Genomic DNA, 21,215 nt, shown 5'->3' on the forward strand with positions numbered 1-21,215 from the left:
CTTTTATAGATCATTACAAAAGAAAATTGTATATACACAACATAGCAAGTGTGGGCATGTGGGTGCTAAAGTTACTAGAAAGAAACCCATAAGACTATTTCTATTTTATGAGACATAAATATAATCTCTCTCTCTCTCTCTCTCTCTCTCTCTCTCTCTCTCTCTCTCTCTCTCTCTCTCTCTCTCATGCAACGTGCCTTGGAGAGTCCTCAACTACACACCAACACTCCTACAACAAGGAGGTAGATCCAATCTAAAAATGACAAGAATTTTCAACACATTAAAATAGCCACTAGATTTGAATTCCTATGTTTACATGCCTTAGTATTAAGATTATATAAATTTAAAGATCCATTCATGTCTTCAAATGGAAGTACGTATCATGCAAATTGTTATGAAGTTAACTAAGTGCTAGATATTATGAGTGTATGGTGGCAACACTCGAACAATAAGAGAGCCATTGTGGTTAGGTTAATAGCTTTCTACTAAAAGAAGACTCTCATTGTAACATGGATATGTGATATATCTTGAGTGTTTGATTGTGCATTCTCTCTCCTCTCTCTAGTTATGGACTACTTTGTGTGGTTTAATCCACCTTGGTTATGCTTAATTGTATTTGTTAATGTCATGATTAAACCCACTTAGGATTTTTTTGCATGGCATCAATGCAAGAGTGAACTCTTGATCATGAATATTTATCTATGTATATAGATTGTATTGATTTCTTTGATTAATCAAGAATTTGTGTTATGTTTTAGAGTTTATTTAGCACATGCATTATGAATAATATGTTGCATTTGAGAGAGATCTCATGAGGGGATTTGAAGCTGACAATGTCGAGTCACAAGTGAATTACTACAACATGAAGGCTCAAAATGAGGATACAAAGAAGAACGCAAGAGAGATTTCCACATTTTTATGTATTTCAAGATGTTTGTGAGATTCTTTATCCTTGATGTATCAAGATATTTGTGAGAGTAGATAGCTCTTGTAAGTAGCCGTATTCATGGATTTGTCCATTTCCATTCCACCGACGGTGTTTCAAAAAGAATAAGGGAAGATTCACCCGTGCAAGTGGTGCTCAAACAAACTTAATCTCTATGCTAGGTAGATATGACACATACTGATGACACAACGACCAGGTCTAAACGCGTCTAGACATGGTTGATGGACACTCAAGTGTATCATTGAGGAGTGTTGAGAGATGTGTTGTGCACAGGATGATGCTACATTTGTGTGGGTGATGGGTAGTGAAAAAGACTGTGCCACATGTATCATTGACTTGTGTGGGTGGAGACTAAAGATAAAATTTGCCTCACCCCTACATTCTAACCAAGTAAGCAATGCGATAGAAGAAGAGTCTCAGTGTTTTACTCTCTCTATCACTCCTCTCTCCAAGTATGGATTTCCTAGTGTGTTATGATCCACCTTGAGTGCATGCTTGATCTAGTGCCTACTCACTATGGTTAATCCCAAGCCTTAACACATCTCTCTCTCTCTCTCTCTCTCTCTCTCTCTCTCTCTCTCTCTCTCTCTCTCTCTCTCTCTCTCTCTCTCTCTCTCTCTCTCTCTCTCTCTCTCTCTCTATGTATGTATGTATGTATGTATTATATGTATATGTGTGTGTATGTATGATGTACATACATACATATACATATACATATATATATATATATATATATATATATATATATATATATATATATAGTGGCTACTCACTATAGTAAACCCCAAGCTAACACATCTCTCTCTCTCTCTCTCTCTCTCTCTCTCTCTCTCTCTCTCTCTCTCTCTCTCTCTCTCTCTCTCTCTCTCTATTGAATATTCGAGGTGCCAACAAACTATGGCTAGTTAAAATCAATGTGTATGCTGACTAGGTGAGCAGTAATAGGAAACATTCATTAATATTCCCATTTAGTGAAGTACTATGGTAAAAAAGTCCAGGTATATTTGAAACCAGCTATCTACCACACTCCTGTATATGATGCCATTCATTTCCTACCAAATATCTGAAACTAGGGCAATACCCCTGAAAATTTAGAGTATCTTTTAGTTAAATCAGTAAATTAAATCGTCTGTTCTAAAAAATTCAAAGTAACCAGCCAAGATTTGCTAAAGGGAAATATATGACTTTCATTATAGTATCAAGAACCTTTTAAACCAACCCACTAGAGGCTTTTCTGTATATACTGCAAGATGGTAGGTAAGGACCAGTTCCTATATACTTGAGTGAGAATAAGAAGCGAGCCAAAGATGGCAAGCATATTAAATTGAATAGCCGAGTGTCAACCTACGAGTGTCAACCTAACCATGGCCATTAGAAATCTGTCAACACATTGAATCAGTGATAGGTTACCAAAAACTATCACTAATCTTCCTAGCATATGATGAAAAAAAAAATTCAAGTAAATTTGAAACCTACTTTTTTCAACCTCAATGCGGTAGGTGATGCCACCTTATTTCTATAGAATATCCGAGATAGGGCAACATATCAGAAGCCAGTACTCAATAAATACAAAATAACTTTTAGCCGATTCAGTAAGATAGGCATCCGGACTAAAAACACAAATCAATCTTACTTGTAGGTGAAGTATTATGGTAAAAACGGTCGAGTCAATTTGCAAAAACAATATTTACTCCTACAATCGGGTATGTGATGCCACACACTACCTACTGTAATATCAGAAGACAGGGCAACATTTCTAACACCTGTATTCAATGACCTCAGAATAATCTTAAGCAGATTCAATAAAATAGGCCCCTGAACTAGAAACCGAAACAGTCCAGGGTCTGACCTCTTACCCAAAGTACCTCAGCAATGTAACCAAACTATCCAAAAAATCTTATACAACTCAATTTTTGTGAAATTTTGGTTATTATCAGATCTTCAATACCCCTTTCATAAGTACATTACCCAATTGAGTAGCTATTTTACCAAAATCAACCATATATACAAACCATTTCCTTTAAATAGCACACCATCCTCTTTTCCATGCAGCCATAAGTTAAGAAATCCTTCATACCTGGCAGTCTACCTTTTTTCAAAAAAGTATAAAGGACAAATTTTTCCTCAAAACAACCAGTTTTACAGCCCATTTTACGGAAACCAGATTTATTACTTCCATCATTAAAAATACTTGGTAGTTCTTAGTTTTACATGAGCCATTCACACTTCTTCTCATAACCAAGAAGAGACAGGTTCCAGAACATGGTTATATATATTTTTATATGGTTATTTTACAGCAATATATATCATTAGTCAAAGAGAATCTCAACTTCCCATCTGTCCCAAAGTAATCATACACTACCACATACATTTCTCCCCATAAATCATTAAGAACAGTTTCTGGAACAGGTTACTAATAAAGAAAAGTCTATTAACTGGTTTTTTCAAAGCAAAGCTTTACAGTATCTATTAACAGTCTTTGAGAGCAAGAAAGATTTTCTTTTAACCTGTAGATTAGGAGACGGATAAGCCTCCACAATCTCCTTCCCATTCTTTTCTGGCATGTCGAGCACACAGTAGGAAATAGCTTCTTACATACATAGTTTTGAATGAACACACACAAGTGAATACAACGCACTATGCTAAGTGAGTATGAGTACTCACCTTTAAGGGGCTTTTATATTTGCTGATGCAAATTAGAAGAAGATCCGCCAGAGTCTCGGACAGGCTACCCACACTCGCGGTCGCCCATACGGGCCAAATTCTCAGGGATTGTCCCCAGCAAGAGATCCGGTTGTTCCAGACAAAGTCGCACCACACACGCTACTGCAATCCCCTGCAAACAAAACCCTAGCATACAGGCGGTGGCGTGTAGCAGTAAGCGCAAAACACAATGCAGAGAAGACATCAAACGCTACTGAGTATTCTTATGAGTATACAGCAGAGATGTTTTTCAAGTTAAAATGCAAGGTCAAGTCATATAGACCCAAGTTCCACCATGGCAACCGAAAAAAACCCACTTACGCGGTCGATACCCGGTCTGTAAACCATGACGATCTTATTGTACCTAGCCTCGGCTGATCATACACAACCCGTTAAAAAACCACTTACGCGATCGATACCCAGTCTCTAAACAATTACGAGCTTATTGTACCTAGCCCCGGTTGATCATACACAACCCGTTAAAAAATCACTTACGCAGTCGATACCCGGTCTGTAAACCATTACGAGCTTATTGTACCTAGCCCCGGTTGATCATACACAGCCCGTTATCTATTCACCAGATCCCTACAATTAGCTTATGTCATACAACTATCCACCAGGATACAGTATTCATGCCCCGATCTTAACAGTGTGAGTTACATTACTAAGAGACAGCAATTTTAGGTAATCATTTATTATTTCCAATTTTGACTCGAAGTCATAAGGTGGGTCTATAAAAGACAGATGACATTTTAACACAACCACGTCCATAGTATTAGTATGGAGTAACTTTATTTGAGTTTTAACATATCAGCTTATTTGCTCCTCAGATGTATCTAACCTATTATGGCTTATAGTCAAGAACTGGTATTTTCCATAGAAACAGCTCACCTTTATCAATCAGGTGAATCTACTCGAAGAGAAACTATACTCCGCTATGAACTTCATCTATTCCCACCATTAGGAACCTCTGTTTCCCAAACTAAATGGTGGACATATCAGGACCGATTGACTCGTGTAACCCTTTGGGGTCGCGAGCATTTTAGGAACAATATCAGATTGGCGGTGGTAACTGAGTATCTGGGCTTAGGGCCACAGTATTATTACATAGAACATTCATTGAAGACAGGTTTTTCTAAGCGGTTATACCTGCTAGCTCAATTCCAACCATCTCATAAGATTTTCTTGTATCGTATGTGAGGTCCCCACCCCGTCGTATCAAACAACGGATCTGATGGTAAACCTGGTGGCCACTAGATCTATAGCGGAAGCAAACAAAATGGTTCAGGGTTCAACTAGCGGACGATCTCTCATCACAAAGTGAGTCGAGTTTGAGCCTACTAGCAACGAGATCTAGCTCCACCTCGCAGGGGAAGCGTACTTAACTATCTAGCGATCCTAAGACCCACCTTCCAAGAGGAGAGAAACCCCGAGTGCCTTTTTCCCCATGTTTCAGAGGCACGTACTCTCGAGAATTCCCCGTTCTAGGGGCAATGAGCATTACTAATATCGAGTAAGCACTATGGGGACAGAGAGTTCCCGACCAATCGGGACCACCCATCTCGTAGGCATTGGCAACCCGAGCCAAGCCCCCACTTTCCACCCCCACACTCACACTTCATCGTGTGACCTAATTACTACCACAAAGGTTGTTCAACATAAATATTCCTTGTTTAATTCCGAATCACATGGTTCGTTAAAACAGCCCTTCAACCAGTATTGCAAACAACACCAAGACAAAATTCTAGTAAAAATTCTACTCAAACTTATTCATAAAAATTCCAATGTTCTGGAGGTACAACATCCCCCCTCCAGCGAGAGTTCACTCCTCTCGTTGTCGCCTAGCTGCCCATACAACTAGGTATGTCCACCGCATAGAAAGCACGTCATGGAAACTCCCACCGCATAGAAAGCAAGACGTGGGTTCCCACCGCATAGAAAGCAAGTCGTGGGTATCCACCGCATAGAAAGCATGTCATGGATTCAAGAGCCCTTAACGAGGAACTCTGCCCCCTGTGATCTGTTGGGATTAAAGCCCAAGTGGCCTCTTATGCGGATATGGCTGGCCGCCCACCTAACTCACTTCCCTCTAACTCTTTGTATATACTAACTTATACTTTGTGAATACTAAGGAATTGGGAGATAACCCTTCTAACAGTTCTCTGCGTACTGTACTGTGTAAGCTCACTGTGTGTGTGTGTGAGAGAGAGAGTCGACCCACGCTCCGCTCCGCGACTTCAATTGGTATCAGAGCTTTGGTTCAGTGCGGTTTTGCGCAATCGCGCGCGCACTTTTCCGGCAGATTCTGGATCCGGAGTTCGAAAATTCACACTCGGCGTTCCGGGAGCGTTTCCTACAGGTGACCTGATGTTTTACCCCCCTTTCGAAGCCGTTTATGCCCTCAGAATTTCGTTATGAGCACTACAGCAGAAGATAGATTTCAGCCGCAAAGAAATTCGTCTTGTGTAGATTGGCAAGCAGGAGGTGGTCGACATCAATATCGGCATCGATATACATCACTTATTAGTCTTCAGAGCATCATCTATAGACCAGGTACATATATATATCATAAGATATATATATTGCAGTCTGCATTGCTACTTCTTGTGCTTGCCAGGTTTCAGGGGAGGTGTGGCCATACGATGGCTTGACACCACTGGCATGTATTGCAGATTGATGTACTGTGATTGTGGGTCTGCTAGTTGTGAGTCACGCTAGCAGACAGACCGCCGCAGCGGTCATAGGACAGTGATTGGCCTATTATAGGATGTATGCTAGTTCTGGGCAGTTTGCTGAGCCATCTGAGAGGGTCGTGTGTGAGGTTTTTTGAAGCCAAGCACTGGGGGCTGGGTTACCCAGTGTGAGGTGGATTAGGTTGCTGGAGTTCCCCTCTACACGCATCCTCTTCGGCGACTTTTATCCCTTAGGATGTATGACTTTGTGTAGACACTGGATTGCATCTTATGCGTCAGGCCGTTGAGGCATTTTTCATGGTTCAGTCTTGAGACAGATACAGGTTCTGTCATCGCCCAGAGAGGAGACAGTGTATGCTTACAGGACAGCATATTATAGAGATTTTTTAGATTTGTCACTGGTCAGCTATTTATGATTGTTTTTTGAGCTATCTTTTGGTTCTCAGAGCTCAGTTTACAGGGGAGACTCTGTCAAAAATTTTCAAAATACTGACAGTTCCTGAGGAGAGGTGTTCAGCTTGTTGATTACAGCTTGTTTACTGTGTACAGAGGCCAGTTTACAGGGGAAACTCTGCCGGATTTTTCTCAGGAGTAAGCAGTTTGGCAGATATGGCATCTTCTCAAAGTGAGACTCTTTACAACATAAAGAAGCTGGATGGCACAAACTTTCCATTCTGGAAGAAGCAGATTTGGCAGGTTTTGGTGCAGAAAAAACAAGTGAAGCCACTGAAGCTCAAAGGGGAGAGACCAGAAGGTATGGCTGAAGATGAGTGGGAAGAGCTTGACGAGTTAGCTTGTTCCACAATCATGCTGACACTGGCAGAAAATGTTTACTTCAACGTAGCAGAAGAGACTCCAGCGTATGGCGTATGGCAAAAGCTATGTGGTATGTACGAGAAACAAAGTGCTGCTTCTCAGATTTACTGGCTCAAGAAATTGGTGGATTTGAAGATGAAGGAAGGGACAGCCATGTCAAATCATCTGAACGAATTTCACACAATTTTCAGCCAGTTAACAGCACAGGAGATAGTCTTTCCAGATTCAGTGAAGGCTATGTTTCTCTTAATCACTTTGCCAGACAGTTGGGATACTTTTCGTACAGCGTTAAGTAATTCTGTCGCGCCAGAAGGTCTTACAAGTGCCAATGTAGAAGGCAGCTTGCTCACAGAGGAAGTGAACAGGAAGAACATTGACAAAGGCAAAGGCAATAGTGCTTTGGTCGTTCGAGGGAGACAACAGTTTAAAGAGAAGAAGGGTAAGAAGGCACAAAACCGAAGTAAGTCTCATGATTCGAAGTCAAAGGATGACATAGAATGCTACCATTGTGGCAAGAAGGGTCACATGAAGCGAGACTGTACGAAGTGGAAACAAGAAAAAGGAAAAACAAAGAGTTCTGAGCAAGATGAAAAGAAGAGTTCAGTGAAGATTGAAGAGGTGAATGTCACAGGATCTGGTTCAGACAGTGATTCTGGTATAGCAGCTGGTGACATCTTCCTTACAAGCAATCTTGATTCTGTTTTCTTGACTGCAGAGGATGGACATGCTATGAGTGATTGGATTATCGACTCAGGGGCATCTTTACATGTTTCTCCGCACAAAGAGTGGTTTACATCATATGTGGCTACTAAAGATTATGTCAGACTTGGCAATGAGCAGGTTTGTGACATACTTGGAGTGGGAGATGTGCAGTTGAAGTTTCATAATGGCTCTTCTTTATGGCTCAAGAATGTCAGACATGTTCCAGCAATCCGAAAGAGCTTGATTAGTACAGGGAAGTTGGATGATGCGGGTTATGTGACAGTTTTTGGGAACAGCGCTTGGAAGATCTCCAAAGGTTCGATGACTGTAGCACATGGCAGCAAGTCAGGAACTCTGTACACTTTACATGTTTCAGAGGTTAAAAACCATGTAATTAATGTGATTGAGCAGCCAAGTGTGTCACTATGGCATCGTAGGTTGGGACATATGTCAAAAAGAGGAATGGAAATAATTTCTCATTATGGTTATTTGCCTGGCTTTTCATTTCAAGATTTCGAGTTTTGTGAGCATTGTGTTTATGGTAAGCAAACACAGGAACCGCACAGATCAAAGAGGAATCGTAGGGACGAACGGTTAGCTCTTGTACACAGTGATCTATGCGGACCAATGCCTAGTTTGTCACCAGGGGGAGCAGCGTACTTTTGTACATTCATAGATGACTATTCTCGCAAAGTATGGGTTTACTTCTTGAAGCACAAGGATGAGGTGCTCAAGGTCTTTAAGACATTCTTGCAGCTGGTGGAGAATCAGAGTGGTCAGAAGCTGAAGTGCTTGAGAACTGACAATGGTGGAGAGTACGTTTCCAAAGCCTTTCAAGACTTTTGTGAAGCAAAAGGGATTAAGCGGGAACTTACTGCACCATATAATCCTTCACAAAATGCGGTTGCAGAACGTATGAATAGGACCATACAAGAGAAGGTCAGAAGCATGTTGTCAAATGCTGAGTTGCCTGATGGATTTTGGGCGGAAGCAGTGGCTACAGTAGTCCATTTGATCAACAGGTCTCCTAGTAGGGTTCTGGATAAGAGTGCAGTGGCCGAGATGCTATGGACAGGCAAGGCACCTTCGTATAAGCATCTCAGAGTCTTTGGTTGTGAAGCTTATAGCCATATTCCTAAGGAGTTCAGAAATAAGTTAGAACCAAAGAGCAAGAAGTGTATATTTCTTGGCTACGGAGAATCGGGCGAGATGGGTTACCGGCTTTGGGATCCTGAGTCCAGAAAGCTTATTCGTAGCAATGATGTGCATTTCAATGAATCCAAGTTTCACGCTGAGCCAGAGAAGACAGAGGAGATCAGAAGAGTTGTCTTCAGGGAAGATGGACCTAGTGCTAGCACATCAAGACAGCATGGTCAGGCTCAGGAACAGCCTATAGTGGCTAGAGAGGCAGAATCAGTTGTGGTGAGACGTTCTGAGCGTGTCTCCAAACCACCTGATCGTTATGTGCCATCTCTAAATTATGTCATGCTCACAGATTGCGGAGAACCATCTTGTTACAAGGAAGCATTACAAGTGGTTGACTCAAAAAAATGGCAGTTGGCCATGCAGTCAGAGATGACAGCTCTGCATAAAAACCACACATGGAAGTTGGTTAAATTACCACAGGGCAAAAAGGCTCTACCTTGTAAATGGGTTTACAGGTATAAGATCACCGCTCATGATAGTCAGCCAAAGTACAAAGCAAGGCTTGTTGCCAAGGGCTTTAAGCAAGAACAAGGCATTGACTTTGATGAAGTCTTCTCTCCAGTGGTCAAGATGACTACATTGAGATGCTTTCTTGCATTGGTTGCTATATTGGATTTGGTGTTGCACCAAATGGATGTCAAGACAGCGTTCTTGCATGGTGATTTAGATGTGGAAATTTACATGCAGCAGCCAGAAGGGTTTGTTGAGAAAGGCATGGAACATTTGGTATGCCAGTTGTTAAAGAGTCTTTATGGCTTAAAATAATCACCGAGGGCATGGTACCATAAGTTCCACCAGTTTATGCTTTCTCAAGGCTACAAACGTAGTGAGTTCGATCACTGTCTATATACAAAGAAGGCTAAGGATGGCAGTTGGCTGATCCTTATTTTGTATGTGGATGACATGTTGATTGCTGGCAAACACTTGGAAGAAATTTCAGCTTTGAAGTCAAAGATGGAAAAATCGTTTGACATGAAAGACATGGGTGAGGCAAGTCATATACTTGGTATGCGCATTGAGAGAGACAGATCAAAGAAGTTGATTTGGTTATCTCAAACAGAGTATATTGACAAGGTTTTGCAACGTTTCAATATGGAGAAGGGAAAGTCATTGAGTGTTCCATTGCCACCATATGTGAAACTTAGCAAACAAGATTGTCCTGTGTCTGAGGAAGAAAAGGCTGAAATGGATAAGATTCCATATGCGTCTGCAGTGGGTAGTTTGATGTATGCCGGCAAGAAACATTGGGAGGCAGTGAAAGGTATCATGAGATACTTAAAACATACAAAGAGTATGCGCATATGCTATGGTAGTCAGGATTTGAGTGTCAGAGGATACACTGACTCAAATTATGCAAGAGACTTGGATAAGAGGAGATCTACATCAGGCTATGTCTTTACACTGGCTGGAGGTGCCATATCATGGCGATCTCGATTACAAGATTGTGTTACGCAGTCTACTACAGAAGCTGAGTATGTTGCAGCAAATGAGGCATGCAAAGAAGCTATTTGGCTTGGTAGATTGGTTTCAGACTTGGGAATCAAAGTAGATATGCCAGAGTTATATTGTGATAGTCAAAGTGCTATACAATTGGCAAAGAATCCAGTGTTCCATTCGAAGACTAAGCATATTGATGTCAAATATCACTTCATTAGGGAAGTACTTGAAGACAAGCAGATACAACTGTTGAAGATCCACACCAAGGACAATCCTGCTGATCTACTCACAAAGGGACTTCCAGGAGAGGGCTTTGTGCATTGTCATGAGTTATTGGGCATTGGATAGATGGCAGCCATGTAAATCTTTGTACATTTATGTTCATAGATTTATAGTTACTTAAAGTGCCACATTGGACTTTAAGTGGGAGGTTGTTGGGATTAAAGCCCAAGTGGCCTCTTATGCGGATATGGCTGGCCGCCCACCTAACTCATGTGCGCTCCTTGCTGCACTGTCGAAGCAAGGGACTTGCCAATACACCGTATGCGAGCCACAAACGGCTCCAAGCACACAACAAGCCTAAACTAGCAAGCTCAAGAAAACAAAGGGTGTGTCACTCACCGCTCTACGCTCGCCTTCGTGGTGGATTCCTCGCCGCGATGAAGAAGAAGCTGTAGTCGTGCCGCGCTCAACCGCTTTGCCGCCGTCGTGCCTTCGTAATGCTCGATCGCACACACACTCTCCCTCTCTCTCTCTCTCTCTCTCTCTCTCTCTCTCTCTCTCTCTCTCTCTCTCTCTCTCTCTCTCACACACACACACACACACACAAGGAGGTGAAGAAGAAGAAGATGGAGATGGAGCAAGAGCACTCTTCAATTGCACAAATGAGAGAATGAGTAAAAATTAGGTTTAGTTGGCTTTTATAGGAGCTCACCCCATTCACACTTGGGCGCCCATGCTTAGCCAACTAATCCCTTGAATGTCCAAGTTAAAGTGCGCCTCTCATCGGCGATCACTCTTCCTTCCCCTATTGGACCGACAAGCCCGGTACCTGACTCTAAATAATACAACGTTTATAGATCATAGGATGTCCGTGTGCCGTGAGGGTTAACATGCCCCCCTTTCTGATGTAGATTCCGTCCTCGGAAGCTATTGAGTTGAAGCTGGTTCATCGAGGTGGAAGAGCATTTGAGATGAATGTCCTTAGCCTTCTTCAGTCACTGCAAAATCAAACAACATTGGCACAGTAATTGCATTCTCTTAAAAAGCATATGCAGTTTTAGGTAGACACATTGATTGGTAAAAGAATTTCAAACAATTTGTCAGCAATGAACATTAAATTGCAATGTAATCAAATGCATAAACAGATGTAAAGGTAAAAAATTAAACAAGTCTAGGGTCACTAATTTGACGGTCGAAAGGCACTAGAGATCAAGTATTAATACCATGGGTAAGCTTCTTAATTTTCTGTGGTCAATTAAGTTGTTTAATCGCGAGAGCCAAGTATTCATGTTCAAGGGCTGACTAGAGGCTATATCTAGAAAACCTTGTAGTTAAGCTACCATAAAAGGAATTTCTCATGAAATCATCGCCTGACTGATTACTTTTTCTTTGACCCCCCAAAGTCTTTTCACATTGATTCAATTATGATGTGTGTGCTTATTTTGTATGCCTTGGGTTTTTTGCTTTTCAAGGAAAAGCACCCACACTGGGAACCTCTAGGGCTCTAGTACCATAGGCAATACATGTGAGTGAAGTACCAAATCAAGCTGAGATTTCTCTTCCAGCTTAAAATTTTACATTGTGGCACTTTGATTTTTTGCTTGTTCATTTTCAGCATTTAAATTTTGTAACTTTGGGGGGTCATATAACACTGTTACCCTCCCCAGGCTCATCACATTAGTAAACTCCCTTTATAATACTTAAGCTAAAGGTCACTAGGGTTAAGCCCACTAGAAAGCCCTAGTACATTTCATACAATGCTGCTTAAATCGGATTAAGAACCTAAGTAACCATTGCTTATTAGGAAGGCATTCCCCATGGTATTAAGAGAAGATATCTAATACCTAGCTTGGTCAAACTAGCTTAGTCGGACTGCTTGATTTTTACCCCTAAACAAGTGATTATGACAAAACATTACATTGAATTAAATGTTTGATACTAAGCCAATGCGTTGAATATTATGCTACCAATCACAATCAAAGCAGACAAACATGGATGCAAAAAGATAACGGCAATGCTAATGGACAAGAAACACCTGTTTGTGTTGATGGTCGCGCTTGATTTGAAGGTTCCATGAAGGTCCAAATCCTATCAATAGCAACACGCTCCTGTACACACTAGCAAACAAAAGGAATACTTCCAGGAGGCACATTAGTGGGAAAAGAGAACTTTTCTAATCACTCAACTCTAAAACAGTAACACTCCTATCGTACTAATCTTACCTACCCTCCATCACTCAAGTGATGAGGATCAAAGGTTTTTTATGGCATAGGTTTCTGTTTCACTGTACCAGATGTGACATGTGTAGGTCTGAGTCAATGTTTTGACTTTTAAGGTGCATACTCGCTTGCTAATTGCTCTTGCTCTTTTTTTTTTTTTGTGAGTATAAAGCTTTATATGTACATTCCCTAAGATTGGAATTGAGAGGTCAGGGAAAAAGGTTGAGAGGGAAGCAAGTGAATGAGGACTGTCACCAAACACTCTCCCCTTCCTTGGGTAGATCATACCGTTTGAAATGAGCTTGTCACCCTTTGAAACCAATTGTTCCAGTTGGTAATAGGTGAGGATTTTTGCCAGTAGTTTGTTATTACCCTAGGTGCCTCGGCAAGTTGCAACGGTGGTAAGGTACTCTCCCAGGATTGAACTTGAAGTGGTTTATCAGGTGATTCTTGAACACTGGGAGGTGCGGATTCTTTTGTAGCTTCATGGAGGTCCACTACTATAGATGGAGGCTGTGTAGAAGCTTTTACCTCTATGGATGTATTACATGAGGAGCTAAAAGCTTCATGGGACTCCCCCCTTCCTGAGCTAGGTGGAACAAATCGTTCTTTCTTTGGTACCCAAACTAACTCGGGAGCGGGTGTGTAGCATTCTGTGATTTTTTTCTTTCCACGATCATTGATTCGTTTTGGAGCTACGGGATTGGGCTCACTTGGGTCAGGTGACAGGTAAGAGCACAATCTACGTTTTGGCACCCAGATTTGATCATTTCCTTGATAGTAGCCTTGGGCTTCCAATAGTCGTTTAGGGATCCAACGCAACATTTTCTTACTTTTCTTGGAGCGAGTGGTACGTTTCTTACAAGGCTTCTGTTTTTTAGCACTAGCTATGGTCACTAAAGAAGCTTTAGGGACCCACTTGTATGTTTTCTTCGTTACATTAGGATGAGTCTTGTCAAAAGCGATATGCATTGCTTGTAGCATATTTAAGGGTATAGGCATTTCATCCCCCTCAGGTGTTACCCAGGTCGTCCTCCTATTTCCCCAAGTGTCTATGGTTGATGCTAGGTGGACCCAGTCTACATTGTCCGACTCAGTCATCCCAGGTAGGATATCCATATAAGGAGAATCTTGGCCAATGTCTGTATCCTTCTTACAAGTGTAACAATATTGTAGTGGGGCCGAGTGAACTGTGGTGTCAGAGCGATGATCAATAATGGTTTTACTCCCTAAGGGGTGTACCTTACCAGTCACCAAATCCACTCTAAGGACAGAGTCTTGGAATTGCAAATAGACATGATTTTTAGACCAATCGTGAACCATTTGTGCTTCCCTCATGAATGGTCGTCCTAAAATCATTTCATATGACATAAGGTGTTTAGAGAAATCCATTACAATGAACGTATGTCGTACCTTGTGTCCTAGAACTTTGATCTTAAGATCCTTGAGCATCCCCATAGGTTTGGCTATGGTACCATTTGCCATCTTTACCACAATGTTAGTAACACTGAGGCGGGGTTTTCCCATGGATTCCCAACAATCTTTTGTAACGATGCTAACTCCCGCACCACCATCAAGAATTCCCTTTATAGTTAATCCCTTGGTAGTGATGGGTAGGGTCGCATTAGACTCGTCGCCTTCAAAATACTGCCCTAATTCGTTAATGGGTACCTCAATCACAGACTCGTGTCCATCTAAGTCAAGTGATTGCACATGATTTTCCTCATCAATCATAATCGAGTCAGGCCTATTTGGTTGCGCAAACTGCGGTAATCCCGTTCGTAGCTCTCCGTTAAGGAATGCTCGAAGTGCAAGGAATAACTCAGGATCTCCATACAGCTTTGCTATGATCGTGGTTCGGACCTCAGAAGACATGAAGTCCACTAGTTTGGCAACATTCATTGGCGTTTTGCAGGGTGTAGGTCCTTGACTAGGAACTGGTGAGGATGGAATCTCATATTCCTCAATGGGATCAGGTATTCCTTCGTTAAACATCCTTTCCAACAAGAAGGGTGTATGCTCACTTTCTGATGTCCTGTCCTCACTCCCTTCTTGGATGATACTAGATATGGCTAACGGTCTATGGTTCATGTGGGGTGGATGAACTTGCGTGGGAAACACTGTGTCATGAATTTTGACCTGCATGGGTTCTGGTTCTAGTTTCCTTTGAGTCTCCTCCACTAAACCTCTTAGATGTTTCACCTGCTTAATCTCGTCTACAGGGTTTGGGTACGTCCCAATCTTCTTTTTACGATTCTTCCCTTTTTGCCCCTGCGGTTTATCTTGGGGGTCTTGGATTGGATTTGGAAACACTTGTGGTGTTTTCAGAGGCTCTTTATGGTTTTCTCTTATTCGGTTTTCATTTGGTTCCATGTTACGGTTTTCTTTGTCGGTCTTTCCCTTTGTGGTATTGGTTCTAGTCTCCATTGTCTCGACTGAATCTGAATCATCCTCGAGGTCATTCATATACACGGGGTCATCTCCTGTTCCTATGTTTGTTTTGGAACTTGGCTTTGAATTTTCCGTATTCTGCGACTTCTTCCTTCGTGTCTTCTTTTTCTTTGCTTGGATAACTGACGCGGTATCTCTCTCTTCGAGGATATGGCTTGGCCCTTGAAGCATGGACCGTGTAATCGCATAAGCGGGTGCGACGGGTGGTATTGGCGATGTCACACTAGCAATTTCGACCAAATTTAGGGGTGTGATTTTAGGCGCATTTGGGTTATAGGGGCATTGGGCAATCAAGTGATCTATGCCACAACGATTACATGTGAGTATTGGCATTGCAGACGTGCTCCCTTGATTCACTTGCATCTGTGCAGCATTCTTTTGCAGCCTAATAGGGCACTCCGCTGCTCGATGTGGTCCACCACACTCGTAGCATTGAAGAGGTGGCCTCCTAGCCTGGGTGTTGATATTTTGACCTCTGGATGCGAGAGCAGCAGCTTGATAAACCGGCTTGACTTGTCCCCAACAATCTTCCATGTAGTATATAGGACATTCTTCCAATGTATCAAGTCCGTAGGCAATACTAGTGTCTATTTCCTCCTCACAGCCATCTGCATAAGCATTTGATGGCTCGCAACCCACTTGGTTCATAGGGGCGACTCTTGGATGCGGGGGCTGCGGTCCTAGCACAGGAGGTGGTAGCGGTGTAGCTTGTACAACATTTTGAGATCTAGGGACCATGTGTTGCGGTAGTTGCTCAACAGGTGGAGTAGGCATCAATACAGGAGCTCGAGGTGCATCCGTCCAGGCTACAGGTGGTCTATTTGCCATCATACGTTTGATCATTAAACAATCCTTAGCTTGGTGACCATACCTACCACATGCGTTGCAAGTTCCATTAAATTTTACTCTAAACGTAGGGCACTCACTAGTGCTATGTGGACCTAAGCAAATGGAACACCATTGTTGCTCCCTTCTTGGATACATGTGACTATTTTGAGGGGGTCGATTATCCTTAAGAGACTCTTGGATTGCCTTGGTGAGGTCTGTCAAGAATGTCTCAAATACCTTTGGCTCATTGGCAATGGGCTTTGCAGTCATGGGTTCATACTCAATGGCTTGTGAGCTAGTGGATCTCGTGTCAGTAGACACCCTCATGCCTGCTATCATCAAGTTGTCCTCTAATTGGATTGCATTGGCAGTGACATCTTCCCAGGTTGTGATACCTCTAATCACTAGTCCATTATAGATTCCTTCATTCCTCAACCCTCGAATGAATCGATCAAGCAGTTGGTTATTGTTGAAGCGCTCATTTACAGGGCAACGAGAGTTTAAGTGCTTTAGACGACTAATGAAGTCCCTTACTGACTCTCCTTCCTTACGTTCGGCCTTCTGTAGCTGAGATGCTACACCCCAAAGCACACCTTCTCGTATGTACTCCTTTAGAAACAACCTTCGAAGGGTAGGGTAGATTGTTTTCTCGTCCACCCTTAGGGTCCTATACCAATCTCCAGCCTTCCCACTTAATGTCAAGCTTAAGGCATTGCACTTATGTAGTTCGTTGCGTTCCCCTAAGGAATCACATACTTGTTCAAACACTTCAATGTGTTTCCTAGCATCTTCGTCCCCATTGAATTTTTGCGTGAGTTTGGCAATTTGTACTGCCTTACTTCTAGGCTCTCTATCAGATGCATGACGCATATTTTCCGCGATAGATCGACCTATGGTTTGAGCAAACGCTGCCAAGTCACCTATGTGAGGAGGCAGGGCCGGTGGAGGTACTCTTGGAATCATATGTGGGAGAGGAACGGGTACCGGTCTTGGCATATGTGTGGATGATGCAGGATATGGAACATAACCGGGCATAGGTCCACTCGGATAAGAGCTAGGGAGCGGCACTCGAGGAGCATAAGCAAGTGGTACAATTGGAGGTGTGGGGGCCATGTGTGCATAAGGGGCTAGAGGCACATACGGTCGAGGCCCCATATTAGGTACTACGACACTAGGTAGTGGCACTGCGCTAACCGTAGATGTCATCGGTACATTCTCTGTCAGGCTTATCCCTGGAGTGAGCACTGTGTTTTCCTTGATAGAGGGTTGAGCCAAGTTAGGGAAGCTAAAGTTTTCGCTCGGAGGCTCAGATTGCATAGAGACCCCAGGTGAAATGACGTAAGATGGGTCCATGGGGCTCATTAGAGGAGTCTCCATTTGTGATAGAGTAGGCTGTTGAGCCTTGCTCGTATCCAGAAATCTCATGGGGCCAGTTGAGAGTATATTTACCCCTCGGTTTTGCCTTTCTGATTGAATAATGCCATGGATAACATTACAGATCATTTTCTGTTGATCTTCGATGCTCGTGGCACTAGAGGTGGATTGTACAATCTCTATCCATCCTACATGGTAGGCGTGGCCAGAGTGTAGATCCGTCAACACCTCAGTGTGGAGGTCGTATGTCCAATGATCATTAATGAACAATCCTTCTAGAGTCGACGTGTTAACGGTTTCTTGTGAGGTAGAAGCAATGTTGCTCCCCGTGGTTTTACTTGTCACCAACGGTACTCTAGAGGGAACTTCTGAAGGAGGCAGCTCAACAGGGCCTTCTTGGTAAGAAGTTGGTAGGATATCCACATGGACACTCTTTGGGGGTGTGGGGTCCACGTGCGATGTGAAAGGAGAGTCCACTTCCCCACCCCCTTCGTGTGCTTCATTTGCATCAGGTTCCGAGCGAGTAGCTCTACCTAATGTTTCCATGAAACGGCTAAACATACTAGTACTAGGCTGTGGAGCTTCGGGAGGTGCATGGCCTTCTCTCTCAGTGTTTTGGGTAGGGTATGCTTCCATGATTTCTGAGTCGGAGGAGGAATCACTAGCGGCTATTTTAGGGTCTTGGGTGGTGCTACCTTGTGTCCCCGCTGAGGGTCTAGAGCTATCGTGGATGGGTAATGGGTGTCCGTATGAACAGAGGCACCCTCAATATGCTCGTGTTCTAGCACCCGCCCAGAGCGTAAGTGCATGTGCTTTTGATACCCTAAGGTGTCAAAAAGCTGCTTTAGGAGGCCTTGTGACTAGTTTTTAGCGTGTTTTTTGTTTGTTTTTTTGCTAGATTTTTTAGAGCGTGTCGTGGAATGGGCCGTGTGATAGCTCGAAACGAGCGTATCGGTCAGAGGGTCGTGCCGTGCTTTACAGCCCTCCGTTTGGTCACTCTATGCCCTCGGAATCCCTAAAACTGTCAATTTCCAGTAGGGAACTAGGCCCAAACTAGAAAGTCTAAGGGTGCAAGTGGGAAGAGAAAGGAGGAGAGTGGAGGACTTGTCCCACATGCTCTCATTCTCTCTTGAGGGAGTAGGGTATATATATAAGAGTGAGTTTAGTGTATATCATAAGACTGAGGACTGAGGCCTGGGCCTGGGCTTGGGCCTGGGCCTGGGCTTGGGAAAACGATCCCGATCTATCTTTTATACAAACCAACCCGTCCGTTTTAAGAGTCACGTTTTTTATTTTCGAAAAATATCGCCGCCCACTCGCTCGCGTTTTTATTTTTTATTTTTTTTCTCAAAAAACTTTTTTTTTTCCAAAATTTTTTTTAATTATTTTTTTTTGTTGATGCAGAAAATACAGAAATTGAAAAAAATGCAGAAAAACGCAGAAATGCAGAAAATGCAGAAATTGCAGAAATTGCAGAAAATGCAGAAAAAACGCAGAAATTGCAGAAAATTGAAAAAACGCAAAAATTGCAGAAAATTGAAAAAACGCAGAAATGCAGAAAATTGCAGAAATTGAAAACGCCGAGCTTGAAAATGCAGAAATTGCAGAAATTGAAAAAACGCAGACAATAGCAGAAATTGAAACTTGACAGCAATTGCAGAAAACGCAAAAAACAGAAACCTTCCACACACTCCTTCCCTGCCTTTCCTATGATAGAAATTGCACCACAAGGAAGCGTAAAGTGCTAACCGAGCTTAGTGTAGGGCATATCCCCGACAGCGGCGCCAAAAATGTGCGCTTCTTGCCGCACTGTCGAAGCAAGGGACTTGCCAATACACCGTATGCGAGCCACAAACTGCTCCAAGCACACAACAAGCCTAAACTAGCAAGCTCAAGAAAACAAAGGGTGTGTCACTCACCGCTCTACGCTCGCCTTCGTGGTGGATTCCTCGCCGCGATGAAGAAGAAGCTGCAGTCGTGCCGCGCTCAACCGCTTCGCCGTCGTCGTGCCTTCGTAATGCTCGATCGCACACACACTCTCCCTCTCTCTCTCTCTCTCTCACACACACACACACAAGGAGGTGAAGAAGAAGAAGATGGAGATGGAGCAAGAGCACTCTTCAATTGCACAAATGAGAGAATGAGTAAAAATTAGGTTTAGTTGGCTTTTATAGGAGCTCACCCCATTCACACTTGGGCGCCCATGCTTAGCCAACTAATCCCTTGAATGTCCAAGTTAAAGTGCGCCTCTCATCGGCGATCACTCTTCCTTCCCCTATTGGACCGACAAGCCCGGTACCTGACTCTAAATAATACAACGTTTATAGATCATAGGATGTCCGTGTGCCGTGAGGGTTAACAACTCACTTCCCTCTAACTCTTTGTATATACTAACTTATACTTTGTGAATACTAAGGAATTGGGAGATAACCCTTCTAACAGTTCTCTGTGTACTGTACTGTGTAAGCTCACTGTGTGTGTGTGAGAGAGAGAGAGTCAACCCACGCTCCGCTCCGCGACTTCATGATCAGTACGGGGGTCAGGACTGATTCAACATTGGAAATAAAATGAACATGCCGAGCTAAATTTTTCCTAGCAAACATTCTTTCCTATTGCAAACAGCATACCCATCAAACATTACCTTCCTACTTTAGAACTTAATGTATAATGTTTCAATGCCGAGGTTTCCGTCGGATTTCTCCAACATGTTTGGGGATATGAGCATTCCTAACTAGCGTATGCAATGTTAATTTAAACAACTTAAATAAAAATATGATCTACCTCTTCCACTTCTTCATCGATGGCCCGTGAGATGGCCGGTATTTGCTCGTCCATGGGAGCTTTCCCCTTCCCGCTGACATTACTCGTTCCTGCTTCGCGATCATGGGCACCACTGAAGCGCGTCCTCTTAACCGGGGCCATTTCTCACTACTTTAAATGATTAGCTTGGGGAAAGAGCTAAGGTTCACAGCATCATAACAGTCCAATGGGTAGATTAGTGACATCAATTAATCCCTCCTATATGAGAGTCTAGATTTCTTTCATAAAGCAATCATTAAGGATGGCACATGATCCTATGGGAACCAGCTCTAAGATAATTATTCGGCTTACATGATCAAGAATAATTAGGATTTCATTATTGGAATTACCAGAGAATTGGATTAAGTATGATTAGACTATTTCCTAGCAATTAGATGATGCAGATTTACCCTATGCATATGTATGAGGAAAAACCAATTCTTAGAGACTTATTGACGGATTAATTTCTCCTTAATTACGTCTTAATGCATAAGAGAAATGAATTCAATTAAGCTACAATGTTAATGAGTGATTACAATAGTGATTCTCTTCAATCTGCACAAATACTAGCTTACCGATTAATTACTATGCTATCTAGAGAGAGAAGATTCTGATAATTATGCTCTAATCATTAATCGAGAGTGAAGAATGGCTGATAATTCAGCTATGGGATAATGATTACATAATGGAGTACGAATAAGGAGAATTTAGAGAGTAGTCATAGAGATTTTCGGCTAGGAATAGACATAATGTACGAGAAATTTTGATGGTGGGAAAAGGGATTTTCAGATGGCATTAATTAAACTGTCGTTACCATGA

The 21,215-nt window shown here is 42.5% G+C and overlaps 1 pseudogene; it reads right to left on the reverse strand.

Moving 5' to 3' along the window:
- The window catches only part of LOC147440081 (uncharacterized), a 59,002-nt pseudogene that overhangs the window by 3,534 nt on the left and 34,253 nt on the right, over nt 1-21,215 (reverse strand).

The sequence above is a fragment of the Adiantum capillus-veneris genome, chromosome 16 (genome assembly GCF_014529385.1).
Source record: "Adiantum capillus-veneris isolate H3 chromosome 16, ASM1452938v2, whole genome shotgun sequence".
In the NCBI taxonomy this organism is placed as follows: Eukaryota; Viridiplantae; Streptophyta; class Polypodiopsida; order Polypodiales; family Pteridaceae; genus Adiantum; species Adiantum capillus-veneris.